The sequence below is a fragment of the Apodemus sylvaticus genome, chromosome 8 (assembly GCF_947179515.1).
Source record: "Apodemus sylvaticus chromosome 8, mApoSyl1.1, whole genome shotgun sequence".
In the NCBI taxonomy this organism is placed as follows: domain Eukaryota; kingdom Metazoa; phylum Chordata; class Mammalia; order Rodentia; family Muridae; genus Apodemus; species Apodemus sylvaticus.
Genome location: NC_067479.1, coordinates 65,525,926 through 65,541,198, shown reverse-complemented (window position 1 = coordinate 65,541,198; position 15,273 = coordinate 65,525,926). Strand labels below are relative to the sequence as shown.

Genomic DNA, 15,273 nt, shown 5'->3' with positions numbered 1-15,273 from the left:
GTGAGTGCCAACTCCATATAGCCTTTATCCCCAGAAATGTGCTTGAGACATATTTCCCTTCCTATGCTCAGGCCTTGCAGAAGGTGTCAGAGACCAATGTGACATGGACTGGGTGGACAAGTTTCAGTGGTGGAGGTTGTTGGAAATGACCACTGTGCTACACTGCTCCTTAAACTGTTCCTTTTTAAATGCAGCAAAGCTAGTGAAGCGAACTGATGAGCTTGTCCTCCCACTATATCATCCCATGCAGGAGACAGGAGGAGAGCACGATACATGTTTTAGTACTCTCAGTACTTGCCAGGCTGGGTCTTTTAAAATATATATTCATACCTTGCACAAAGACTTTGGCATTATAAAAAAAGATCTCTAAAGTACCTTGGTCTTTTATCCAGAACATTAAGGACTTTTTGTTAAAAATTAAGACGCCTTTAGAAACCGTATAAAATTTAAAAGCCTCAACCTTTCCGCTGTGCCTTTCCCAGGGCGCCTTGGGAGCAACGCAGAATTCTCAGAGTTGGAGAGAGTACAGTTGTGGAACAATCTATACCTTGCCAATTTGTCCCTTGTATTGGCCCAGGGAAGCCATTTACCACCTTGTTTTTGGTTATTTCAGCTGCCGTTAGGTGTTCCCTTCCAAACACACCTGCGCTGGTGGTTTATGGACCTGGCCCCAGCAGGCTGAGCACGATGTGTTTGCGGTTGTAAGTCCTGCAGACCCAGCTGGCTTTCCTGGGACTGAACTCCCCCAGTGGTCCCAAAGTTCCCCGCTTTTCATTTCATCTTTCTTCTTGATTGTGGACCTCACATGTCAGCCATACACCTCTTCATCAATGGAGTTCTCTTCCTTTGACTCAGGGGAACAGAACATGGGGTCACTTCCCATTGTGGGCCCCAATTCATTCACTGTATGCTTTTCCTTTCTTTTTATTAATCCAAATAACCTTTTATTAATTCAGGTAACTGAATTTTCACAAAAATTAGCATAGACAAAACAAATCCTTAAAAGTCTCCAAGTTCTATGCTTTAGTTCAAACAACTGACAAAACTCTAAACAGAATTACATTTTTTATGGGCCCGAACAGTAGCCAGTTAGTGGAAGAGGTGAAGATATGTGTACTTCATGGGAACAGTGTAGGGAAGGGTGTGGGTGTGGCTTCTGTGCAACCTGAGCAGAGATGAGGGTACATCGAGACATTGAGGGCCTTCCTAGGACTGCCCCTGAGTCAACCAGGAAATGTCAGTTTGGGTCCGGCGTAAGGGAAAAACTGGTAAACTCTCTGGTCTGCAAGGCTAAGTATACGTATCTGATTTTATGGCCATAAATTTGCCCACAACCACAAGTCTACTTACCAATCCAAAGATGTATTAAATGTATTAAGTGCACCATAGCAAGGTACTCAGAAACTCTGGGGCTGTTCCTATAACAGGTTGGTGTTCAGTGCTTTATGGCATAATACATTTAACTTGTTGGTATTAGGGAATACTAGATGCTAAACTACTCTACACTGATAACAATGAAATTAAAAACTGTAAGAAACACTTAAATCTACTAACATGTCATTGAAAATGCTTATTTATAAACAGATTTCATTATTATACAAAGGCTTTCATGATGCTACTGCCAAGTCATCAGTTTGAAAAAGAATAGAATGAAAATCTCAATTTAAAAATTTTCACAGTGCTACTAAGATCTGTGACCAATGTGAAAGTGGAAATATCAACACTGATTACCCATGAAGTCAGAAGTTTAGTGTGAAACGCACTCTAAAACCATTTCAGAAAATATAAAAATATATGCAAATGTTCATAAAACTGTCATAATATGCATATGCAAGCATCATATACACTAGATAAGATAAAGATTGGTTTTCATGTGGACTTTGCTGTTACTGCACAAAGACCTCTGTGTTTCCGGTATCACCTAAGACATGCCAATGTGGCACATTTGTCAGTCAACCCAGGATCTACCCTCATAATCTTGACCAGCACAGAGTCGCCTTGTCAGACTTTCTAGTAAGCTAAATGATTATTTAAAAAAAAAGAAATATTTTAATTGTTATTAAAATCATGGGAGGCAAGTGCCAGAAACACGTATTTCATAAAACAACAGCACTGTTATAAATACTTTCATTATTATCTTCCTTTAGATCCCATTCATTTAAAAACTTACTACTTAAGATCAGTAAAGCAGTTTTATCCTCAATGATGTTATTTTTTTATTCAATATATTTTTATTTACATTTCAAATGATTTCCCCTTTTCTAGACCCCCACTTCCCAAAAGTCCCATCAGCCCCCTTCCCTCCCCCTGTTTTCCCACCCACCCCTTTCCACTTCCCTGTTCTGGTTTTGCCTTATACTGCTACAATGAGTCTTTCCAGAACAAGGGGCCACTCCTCCATTCTTCTTGTACCTCATTTGATGTGTGGATTATGTTTTGGGTATTCCAGGTTTCTAGGTTAATATCCACTTATTAGTGAGTGCATACCATGATTCATCTTTTGAGTCTGGGTTACCTCACTTAGTATGATGTTCTCCAACTCAATGATGTTATTTAAAATGTCTAGAGATTTAAAAACAACAGTGAAGACAGCACTCGGTCTCCAGGAAGTGCAGGAGGTCTGATGTGCACCTGGAGGCAAACTGGGAGCACACAGCTTGCTCCAGTGGGTCCCCACCACAGGGCTTAGGTTCCAGTCCTGAGGCCTCTGGCCTTCAGATCTCCGCTTTGGGATCCAGAACAGCCAGGGCTACGGCACCACATCTCCAGGCCCTGCAAGAGGCCAGAGGGGCAACAGGGAGGCCAGCTGGGAGGAGTCAGTGTGCTCTGGTGAGTCCAGTGGGCCCTGGGTGGGAGCCTTCAGGTGTCTGCTTCGGTTCTGAACAGCCTGAGCCACAGCACCCTGTCTCCAGGCAGTGCGGGAGGTCAGCTGTGCACCAGAGGCCAGCTGGGAAGAGGCAGCTTGCACTGGTGAATCCAGCATTGACAAGACCAACTAACACCAGTAAGAACTAGACGGCAAAAGGCAAATGCAGGAACATCACTAACAGAAATCAAGGCAACATGGCAGCATTTGAACCTAATTCTCCTTTAACAGCATGTCCTGGATACCCCATCACACCAGAAAAACAAGATTTGGATTTAAAATCACTGGTCATGATGCTGGTAGAGGAACACATGAAGGACATACTTAAAGAAATTCAGGAGAAAATGGATCAAAAGTTAGAGGCCCTTACAAGGGAAACACAAAAATCATTGAAAGAAATCCAGGAGAATACAAAAGCCAATAAAGAGGAAATGCAAAAATCACTTAAAGAAATACAGGAGAACTTTGGTCACCAGGCTGAAGTCATGAAAGAGGAAACACAAAAATCTCTTAAAGAATTACAGGAAAACACAAACAAGCAAGTGAAGGAGCTAAGCAAAACCATCCAGGATCTAAAATCAGAAGTAGAAACAACTAAGAAAACTCAAAGGGAGACAACTTTGGAGATAGAAAACCTTGGGAAGAAATCTGGGGACATAGATGCAAATATCAACAACAGAATACAAGAGATAGAAGAAAGAATCTCAGATGCTGAAGATTCCATAGAAACCATGGACTCAACAGTTAAAGAAAATGCAAAATGCAAAAAGCTTGTAACCCAAAATATCCAGGAAATCCAGGACACAATGAGAAGACCAAATCTAAGGATTATAGGCATAGATGAGAATGAAGATTTGCAACTTAAAGGGCCAGCAAATATCTTCAATAAAATTATGGAAGAAAACTTCCCTAACCTAAAGCGAGAGATGCCCATGAATATACAAGAAGCCTACAGAACTCCAAACAGACTGGACCAGAACAGAAATACTTCCCGTCACATAATAATCAAAACCCCAAAGGTACTAAACAAAGAAAGAATATTAAAGGCAGTAAGAGAAAAAAGCCAAGTAACATATAAAGGAAGCCCTATCAGAATCACACCGGACTTCTCACCTGAGACTATGAAAGCTAGAAGATCCTGGGCAGATCTCATGCAGACTCTAAGAGAACACAAACGCCAGCCAAAACTACTATACCCAGTAAAACTCTCAATCACCATAGATGGAGAAACTAAGATATTCCGTGACAAAACCAAGTTTACCCAATATCTATCCACAAACTCAGCCCTACAAAGAATAATAGGAGGAAAACTCCAATACAAGGAGAGAAACTTCACCCTGGAAAAAGCAAGATAGTAACCTTCTCTCATCAAACCCAAAAGAAGATAACCAATCAAATTTAAAAAATAACATCAAAAATGACAGGAAGTCACTATTCCTTAATATCTCTTAACATCAATGGGCTCAATGCCCCAATAAAAAGACATAGACTAACCGACTGGATACTTAAACAGGACCCTACATTTTTCTGCATACAGGAAACACACCTCAGTGTCAAAGACAAACACTACCTTAGAGTAAAAGGCTGGAAGACAATTTTACAAGCAAATGGTCTCAGGAACCAAGCTGGAATAGCCATTCTAATATCAGATAAAATTGACCTTCAACCCAAAGTCATCAAAAGGCACTGAGTGACACTTCTTGCTGGTCAAAGGAAAAATACAACAAGAAGAACTCTCAATCCTGAACATCTATGCTCCAAATGCAAGGGCACCCTCATTCATAAAAGAAACGTTACTAAAGCTCAAAGCACACATTGCACCTAACCAAATAATTGTGGGTGACTTCAACACTGCACTTTCCTCAATGGACCGATCAGGAAAACAGAAACTGAACAGGGACACAGTGAAACTAATTGAAGCTTTGGATCAATTAGATTTAACAGATATATATATATATATATATATATCTGTTATATATCTGTTATATATAATGTTATATATGTAGGATATATATCTATATATCTATATATAGATATATATATATATAGAACATTTTATCCTAAAGCAAAAGAATATACCTTTTTCTCAGCACCTCATGGTACCTTCTCCAAAATCGACCATATAATTGTTCACAAGACAGACCTCAACAAATATAAGATCGAACTAATCCCATGCCTCCTATCAGATCACTATGGAGTAAAAGTGGTCTTCAATAGCAACAAAACCAATAGAAAACCCACATACACGTGGAAACTGAACAATATTCTACTCAATGATACCTTGGACAAGGAAGAAATAAAGAAAGAAATTAAAGACTTTTTAGAACTTAATGAAAATGAAGACACAACATACCCAAATCTATGAGACACAATGAAAGCAGTGCTAAGAGGAAAACTCATAGCCCTGAGTGCCTCCAAAAAGAAAATGGAGAGAGCATACACTAACAGCTTAATGACACACCTGAAAGCCCTGGAACAAAAAGAAGCTATTTCACCCAGGAGGAGTAGAAGGCAGGAAATCATCAAACTCAGGGCTGAAATCAATCAAGTAGAAACAAAGAAAACCATACAAAGAACCAAAAAAAAAAACCAGGAGCTGGTTCTTTGAAAAAATCAACAAGATAGATAAACCCTTAGCAGACTAACCAAAGGGCACAGAGACAGTATACAGATTAACAAACTTAGAAATGAAAAGGGAGATATAACAACAGAAACTGAGGAAATTCAAAAAATCATTAGATCCTACTACAAAAGCCTATACTCAACACAACTGGAGAATCTGGAGGAAATGGACAGTTTCCTAGACAGATATCTGACACCAAAACTAAATCAGGATCAAATAGATCATCTAAGCAGTCCCATAACACCTGAAGAAATAAAAAGGGTCATAGAAAGTCTCCCAAGCAAAAAAGCACGGGACCAGATGGCTTTAGTGTAGAATTCTATGAGAACTTCATTAAAGATCACTTTTACTCTATAGTGATCTGATAGGAGGCATGGGATTAGTTCGATCTTCTTATATTTGTTGAGGTCTGTCTTGTGACCAATTATATGGTCGATTTTGGAGAAGGCACCATGAGGTGCTGAGAAAAAGGTATATTCTTTTGCTTTAGGATAGAATGTTCTATATATATCTGTTAAATCTAATTGGTTCAGCCAGATGGCTTCAGTGCAGAATTCTATCAGACCTTCATAGAAGACCTAACACCAATACTCTTCAAACTATTCCACAAAATAGAAACAGAAGGAACTCTACCCAACTCGTTCTATGAAGCCACAATTATGCTGATAACAAAACTACACAAAGATCCAACAAAGAAAGAGAACTTCAGGCCAATTTCCCTTATGAATATTGGTGCAAAAATACTTAATAAAATTCTTGCCAACTGAATCCAAGAACACATCAAAACGATCATCCACCATGATCAAGTAGGCTTCATCCCAGGGATGCAGGGATGGTTCAATATAAGGAAATCCATCAATGCTATCCACTACATAAACAAACTCAAAGAAAAAAAAACATATGATCATCTCATTAGATGCAGAAAAAGCATTTGACAAAATTCAGCATACTTTCATGCTAAAAGTCTTGGAAAGAACAGGAATTCAAGGCCCATACCTAAACATCATTAAAGCAATATACAGCAAACTGGTAGCCAACATCAAACTAAACGGAGAGAAACTTGAAGCAATCCCACTAAAATCAGGGACTAGACAAGGCTGTCCTCTCTCTCCATATCTTTTCAATATAGTACTTGAAGTTCTAGCTAGAGCAATTAGACAACATAAGGAGGTCAAGGGGATACAAATTGGAAAGGAAGAAGTCAAATTATCACTATTTGCAGATGACATGATAGTCTACTTAAATGACCCGAAAACCTCCACCAGAGAACTCCTACAGCTGATAAACAACTTCAGCAAAGTGGCTGGTTATAAGATCAACTCAAGCAAATCAGTTGCCTTCCTATACTCAAAGGATAAGCAGGCTGAGAAAGAAGTTAGGGAAATGGCACCATTCACAATAGCCACAAACAATATAAAGTATCTTGGTGTGACTCTTACCAAACAAGTGAAAGATCTATACGACAAGAACTTCAGATCTTTGAAGAAGGAAATTGAAGAAGACCTCAGAAAATGGAAAAATCTGCCATGCTCGTGGATTGGCAGGATTAATATAGTTAAAATGGCCATCTTGCCAAAAGCGATCTACAGATTCAATGCAATCCCCATCAAAATCCCAATTCAGTTCTTCACAGAGTTAGAAAAGCAATTCTCAAATTCATCTGTAATAACAAAAAACCCAGGATAGCTAAAACTATTCTCAACAACAAAAGAAATTCTGGGGGAATCAGTATCCCTGACTTCAAGCAATACTACAGAGCAATAGTTTTAAAAACTGCATGGTATTGGCACAGTCACAGACAAGTGGACCAATGGAATAGAATTGAAGATCCAGAAATGAATCCACACACCTATGGTCACTTGATCTTTGACAAAGGAGCTGAAAACATCCAGTGGAAAAAAGATAGCTTTTTCAACAAATGGTGCTGGTTCAACTGGAGGTCAGCATGCAGAAGAATGCGAATTGATTCATTCTTATCTCCATGTACTAAACTTCACTCCAAGTGGATCAAAGACCTACATGTAAAACCAGACACACTGAAACTAATAGGAAAGAAACTGGGGAAGACCCTTGAGGACATGAGCACAGGGGAAAAGTTCCTGAACAGATCACCTATAGCTTATGCTCTAAGATCAAGAATTGACAAATGGGACCTCATAAAATTACAAAGTTTCTGTAAGGCAAAGGACACTGTTAAAAGGACAAAATAGCAACCATCAAATTGGGAAAGGATATTCACCAACCCTACATCTGATAGAGGGCTAATATCCAATATATACAAAGAACTCAAGAAGTTTGACCCCAGGGAACCAAATAACCCTATTAAAAAATGGGGTACAGATCTAAACAAAGAATTTTCACCTGAAGAAATTTGGATGGCCGAGAGGCACCTTAAGAAGTACTCAACATCATTAGTCATTAGGGAAATGCAAATCAAAAGAACCCTGAGATTTCACCTTACACCAGTCAGAATGGCTAAGGTCAAAAACTCAGGAGACAGCAAGTGTTGGTGAGGATGTGGAGAAAGAGGAACACTCTTCCACTGCTGGTGGTGCTGTAAGATGGTACAACCACTTTGGAAATCAGTCTGGCGGTTCCTCAGAAAACTGGATATGACACTTCCGGAGGACCCTGCTATACCTCTCCTGGGCATATACCCAAAGATTCCCCGTCATGCAATAAAGACACATGTTCCATTATGTTCATAGCAGCCTTATTTATAATAACCAGAAGCTGGAAAGAACTCAGATGTCCCTCAAAGGAGGAATGGATACAGAAAATGTGGTATATTTACACAATGGAATACTACTCAGCAATTAGAAACAATGAATTCACCAAATTTTTAGGTAAATGATTTGATCTGGAAAATATCATCCTAAGTGAGGTAACCCAATCACAAAAGAATACACATGGAATGTAATCTCTGATAAGTGGATATTAATTAGCCCAGAAGCTCTGAATACCCAAGGCACAAATTGCATAACAAATGATTCCCATGAAGAAGTATGGAGAGGGTCCTGATCCTGGAAAGGATTGATCTAGCATTGGAGGGGATTATAAGGACAGAGAAAAAGGAGGGAGGTGATTTGAGAATGGATTGAGAGAAGAAGGTTTATGGGACATATGGGGAGGGGGGAATCTGGAAAAGGGGAAATCATTTGGAATGTAAACAAAGAATATAGAAAATAAAAATATTAAAAATAAAAAACATTAAAAAAAATGACAGTGAAGAGCCTCACTATATTTATACATTACAGAGTACAGAAAGCTACTCAGGATCAAGAGCAAATCACTACCGCCAAGGCAGCTTTCCCACTGGAAGGCGGACATGATGCAGGAGCTGTTGTGTAGATTATTCCTTTGATTGCAGTAAAGCCACGTGCTGATTAACTTACCAAGAGACAGCACTGGCCTAAGACACCAAAACACACATAGCCAAAATGGTGTGCTTTGTGGGTACACATATCTATTCTTGAGGCAAGGCTGTCAAGTAAAGAGATGGGTTTAATACAGATGGGCAGAGAGATAAGGGTCCCAATAGGTGATGTCTTTATGGAAGGGGCTGGGGCTTTCTGCGAAGTGTAATTATATAGCAATTCCAAGGAAGGTTCAATACTTAAAAACACTAAATTCTTTTCTTTCCTGAGTTAGTCCCTAGACTCTGTTACTTTTTGGTAATTCCGAATGGTTTCCTGTTTTGTCTTCTTTTTTTTCCCTTTTTGTGATTTTTCCTTTTTTGATTTGTTCTTTTTTTCCCTTTTTTATTTTTCTGTGATACTCCTGTTTCTTTTGTTTTGTGGAGTCTTCTTTTCCCTTTTTTTGATTTGTTTTTTTTCCCTTTTCTTTTCTTTTTTTCTGATACTTCTGTTTCTTTTGTTTTGTGGAGTCCTCTTTAGTGGCGCTGGAGTAAGATTTTCACCTCTTTTTTTTCAATTAAATTTTCTCCCTGCTTTCCCCTTTTCTTCTCCTCTTCTTCACTTATTCTTTTCTCCTGCAGATCCTGCAGCTTGTTCAGCTCCTCATTTTCTTCATCACTTCCTCACTACTTGTGCTGCTGATGTCCAACACAATGCCCCTTTTGGGATCTACCGGGAGAAAATTGTGGCGTTCGAAAGTCACATTACCAGAGTCGCCATATTTTCTGCAGCCTGCTTGAACATTGTCATTTTTGCAACCTGGGACTGCCATGCTGAAGGTGAGTGAGATCCCTAGAGTTCTAAACTTTTGAGATCGCGTTAGGTTCAGGTCCGTTGCGAGGACAACACACTCTCAGAGGAATCTCTCCCATCAGGCCCCTATAACTTCCTGATGTTGGCTTTTCCTTTCTTTTGTTCATTAGCTTAGATATGCACCAGGGTCTTCTTCAAGCCATCTATCTCCAAGCACCAAAATGTCTTAACAATTTTTACAGAATTCATTGGTTTTATAATATTCAAGAGGGGGTGTTGGGGTAGGTGTATGGTATGATGCTTTACCCCATGCCAACAGGTATATATTGCCTTCTTCAGGGAAGGAGAGAGGATGGGAAAGGTTTGGTAAAACTCTCCGCTGATCCAAAGCAAAGCTCCTTACTCATTCACAAGGCAAATTCACCCAGCATAGCACAATGAGTCAGAAATCAGCCTAAAGAGAAATGGTGTTTATTCTATTTGTGAACCAGAGTAAAGATCCAGTAATCTTTGCTCTTGTATGCTTCTTGCCAGCCCCACAAAGGAAAGGGGTTGGGTGGGTTATCAGGAAAGGTGTAAGTCTGTGTGGCTGAGGGGAGGGGCTGGGGCAGGACAGGGGGTGGGGGTGATGAGCACTTTAAAGCTCTGTGTGCCGAGCCCTTAAAAGAGTCTTGGGTTTGCAGAGGAAAAAGATGCTAAAAGTCAAGCCAAGCAGCACTGAGTCATGTCAGTGAACGGCTTCACTTCAGTTAGAGACGTGATGGCCCAATGGTTTGTGGGGTTTGGGACTTGAGGCCCATTTCATATCTTGTTAATTTCATTACAGATTCCAATAAGGATTTGGTGATGCTTGCAGTGATTTCAATTGCATTTTAATTTTAAAGGAACTTAGTAAAATTCTGCTTAAAGATTTGTAAGGATCAAAAGATTGCATTTCCTAGAGACTCCATTACTTTAGTGCTTGAAAGAGGTGACTTCAGTAAGACCCTGGTATGTGTCTTTTAAGCAAGGGTCATAAATCACTATGTTGGAGGAGGAGAAAGGGACACACACACACACACACACACACACACATTTTGGGTTCTCTGTCTAGTGGGCCTGCTCTTTGGAAGTAAGCTGAAGTTCTGGCATCTTTGATTAATACCCTGCTTGTGTGATAGCTGCTCTGCTCCAGAGACAGTGTAGACATCTGAGCCAAACCTATTTCTGTTTCCTTTGCAGAAATGGGATTGACAGATATACCTGTCTACTTCGTTCCAAGAAAATACCTTGCTAGAAATGTGTGAAAATGTATCTATGACAGTCTGAGAGTGTTTCAGATGCAGCAGTGAATTGATTGTGAAGTTCAGACCAGATGTGCACCGAGCCTAGCATATCTGTGCCTTTCCATATGTTTGTTGGCTCAGTCCATAAGTAGAAGAGAAATATTGTGGTTTTCACTGAAACCATTGCTGTGTATAGATAGTACCTCTTTCAATTCAGTGATAATAAATGAAAGGAATTGTGCAAATCAGAAATATTTACTTACCTCACAGCCATTGAGCTGGTGAGACTCAAGTGTCTGATTAGAAGAGGAAAATGCCAATACCCATGACTTAGCTGAGTGGTGTTTTCTCTATGTATACAGAGACTAACAAAATAAATAAAGACAAATTCATTTTTTTTATCACATTATCCATCAGACATACAAAGCCTTCCCTTGTAGGTCACATGTTGCCAAAAGAACTACCAATGTGACTCCTTCTTCCACACAGTCCTTTCTGCTAGGGCAGACTGCTAGCTAGTCTGCTCCCCTGGAGACACCATGTCCTGAACCAGCCCAGAAGATTTATTTCACCCAGAGTAATTGGTAAGAACCATCTGGAAGTCCCACAGTGTTTCTGGGAGCCCAAATGACTAGGAACCCACCATCCTCCTCCACCCCAGAATATCCCTTCCCTTCCATCCATCTGGTCCTTTCTGCTGGGCAGACTGCTAGTTAGTCTAGAATATCCTGAACCAGCCCAGAAAATCCACTGCACTCAGGGTGACTGACACCACAGCCTGAGGCATCCCAGGAGATCCACTGTCCACAGGGCAACTGACACTACAGCCTGAGACATCCAAGGAGATCCACTGCACACAGGGCAGTGGCATCCCAGGAGATCTGCTACACACAAGGCAACTGAGCAACTGATTGCCAGCTTGTCTGTTCCCCTGAAGACACCACAGCTTGAAGGCATCCCAGGAGCTCCTCTGTACACAGGTCATGTAGACTCTATGAGAACACAAATGCCATCCCAGGGTACTATACCAAGCAAAACTCTCAATCAATATAGATAGAGAAAACAAAATATTCCAGGACAAAATGAAATTCAAACAGTATCTATCTACCAATTCAGCCCTACAGATGATTCTAGAAAGAAAACTCCAACACAAGAAAGGTACCTGCACCAAAGAAAAGACAAGATATTAAGCATCTCACAATAAAGCCAAAAGGAGAGAACCACAAGCACATAAAGACAAAACAACATATCAGGAACCTGTCTTTAATATCTCTCAATATTAATGGCCTCAATTCACTCATAAAAAGACATAAGCTAACAGACTGGATATGCGAACAAGATCCAGCATTTTTCTGGATGCAAGAAACACACCTCAATATCAAAGACAGTATCTTAGAGTGAAAGGATGGAAAAAGGTCTTCCAAGCAAATGGTCACAGGAAACAAGCTGGAGTCATCATTCGAATATCCAGTAAATAGACTTTCAATCAAAACTAATCAAGTGTGATGAGAAAGAACACTTCATATTCATCAAAGGGGAAATCCACCAAGAGAAATTCTCAATTCTGAACTTCTATTCCCCAAATGTAAGGGCACCCACATTCATAAAAGAAACTTTACTAAAGCTCAAAATGAACATTGAACCCCACACAATAATAGTGGGAGATATCAACACCCCACTCTCACCAATTGACAGTTCATTGAAATAGAAACAGAGACACAGTGAAACTAATAGAGGTTATGAACCAAATGGATTTAACAGATATCTACAGAACATTTCGTCCTAAAACAAAAGACTACGCCTTCTTCTGAGCACCTTCTCCAAAATCGACCATATAATTGGTCAGAAAACGAGCCTCAACCAGTACAAGAAGACTGAAATAATTACATGCATCCTATCAGATCACCATGGTGTAAGGCAGGTCTTTAATAACAGCAAAAAATTGCAAAGCACACATATACACGGAAGCTGAACAACCCTTTACTCAATGTTAACTTGGTTAAGGAAAAAATAAAGAAATTAAAGACTTTTTAGAAGTTAATGAAAATGAAGACACATACCAAAACCACAATGAAAACAGTACTAAGAGGAAAACTCATAGCTCTAAGTGCCTCCAAAAAGAAACTGGAGATAGCTTACACTAGCAACTTGACAGCACACCTGAAAGCTCTAGAACAAAAAGAAGCAAATATACCCAAGAGGAATAGATGGCAGGAAATAATCAAACTCAGGGCTGAAACCTACCAAATAGAAACAAAAAGAATTATACAAAGAATCAACAAAACTAGGAACTGGTTCTTTGAGAAAATCAACAAGATAGATAAACCATAGGATACAGAGACAGTATCCAAATTAATAAAATCAGAAATGAAAAGTGAGAGATAACAATGGAAACTGTGGAAATTGAAAAAATCATCAAAAGCTTATCCTTGACAAAAGTGGAAAATCTGGACCAAATGGACAATTTTCTAAACAGATATCAGGTGCCAACGTTAATACAGGAGCAGATAAACCATCTAAACAGTCTCACAACCCCTAAAGAAATAGAAGCAGTCATTAATCGTCTCCCAACCAAAAAAGCCCAGGATTGGATGGGTTTAGTGAGGAATTCTATCAGACCTTCAAAGAAGACCTAATGCAAATACTCTTCAAACTATTCCACAAAATAGAAACAGAAGGAACACTACCCAATTTGTTCTATGAAGCCACTATTTTGCTTATACCTAAACCATGCAATACCTTCTTCAAACAACACATTTCTCTCACAATATGATGGTTACTAATTTTATATTATATAGAAAATGTTTAGGGTAACATACATGTGTAACAATTTTGTAAACAAAAATTTTAGGCATAATCTATTTATTTTTCTTTGATTCTTTGTACAAAGAAACTCTATATGATTGGTCCAAAATCTTTCCCTTCATCACCCAGCTTAGTCCCTGACAAAGACCAGATGCTCAGGGTAACAGTTGTTGTTTAATGAAATTTATTTTAAGAGCTTAGATGACTTAAAGGGTTAGGAGTTTTTTTTTTTAGGTCAAAGAATTAGAACAAAAGTGGAGATTTCAAGAATGTAACAAGAGATGGGATAGTGCTTATCATCAATCACATCCCAGCTAAGGAAAGAGAGATGAGTGGGGATATTCATTACCTTCATGTCGTCCTTATACCTTGGAATGTGTAGTTGGGAAGAAAGAGATTGTACCACAATGAACGTGACATGCATATGTCTATGAGGTATACAGCTTCAAGAATGAAAATATTTCTTTATGCAAACAGTATTTACATGAGCAATTGCATATTCTGGTGCCTATATGTAGATACAAAGGGCACAACCCACAAAGCAAGCAGAGAACTTAATGCATTTCATCAACAGGCATCAATAATGATGCCTATTCTTGTCTGTGAAGAGTGAATTTATGGTTTGAGGAATTGAATAATCTGAGAGTCTGCATGTTATTATTCATCATATTTTTCTTTTTGTTTAATAACCAATTGTCTTATGACAAAAAGAAGGAATATTGGTAAACTGTCTTGGTGAATATTTAAAAATTTACAGTCAAAATGTGATCTACATTGTGAATAGGTCTTCCTGAATTTTGGAAATTTCTTCTAAATAAACATTTTTATGTTCTATTGGAAAAAATGGAGAGATACTTGAAGCAATCCCACTAAAATTGGGAAAGGGAAGGATTCCCACTCTCCCCATATCTATTCAATATAGAACTCAAAGTGCTAGCTAGAACAATAAGACAACAAAAAGAGATCAAGAGGATACAAATTGGCAAAGAAGAAATAAAGTTATCATTATTTGCAGATAATATGATAGTATACATAAGTGACCCCCAAAACTCTACCTGAGAACTTCCCCAGCTGATAAACAATTTCAGCAAAGTGGCCAGATATAAAATTAACTCAAATAAATTGGTAGCCTTCCTTTATACATATGATAAACAGGCTGAGAAAGAAATGAGGGAAACATCTCCCTTCACAATAGCCACAAATAATATAAAATATCTTGGAGTAAGTCTAGCTAAACAAGTGAAAGATCTGTATGAAAACAACTTCAAGTTTCTCGAGAAAGAAATAGAAGAAGATCTCAGAAATTAGAGAGATCTCCCATGCTCATGGATTGGCAGAATTAACATAGTAAAAATGGCCATCCTACCAAAGGCAATCTACAGATTCAATGTAATCCCCATCAAAATCTTAACACAATTCTTCAAAGACATGGTAAGAGCAATTCTCAAATTCATCAGGAAAGGCAAAAACCCAGAATAGCAAAATAATACTTAACAATGAAAGAATGGCTGGGGAAATCCCTTTCCTGACCTCAAGCTTTACTAC

General features: G+C 38.9%; 1 pseudogene; it reads right to left on the bottom strand.

Annotated features, from left to right (window-relative positions):
• Window positions 1-808: 808 nt before the first annotated feature.
• LOC127690697 (protein SREK1IP1-like) lies at window positions 809-9,677 on the bottom strand (annotated as a pseudogene).
• Window positions 9,678-15,273: the final 5,596 nt, after the last annotated feature.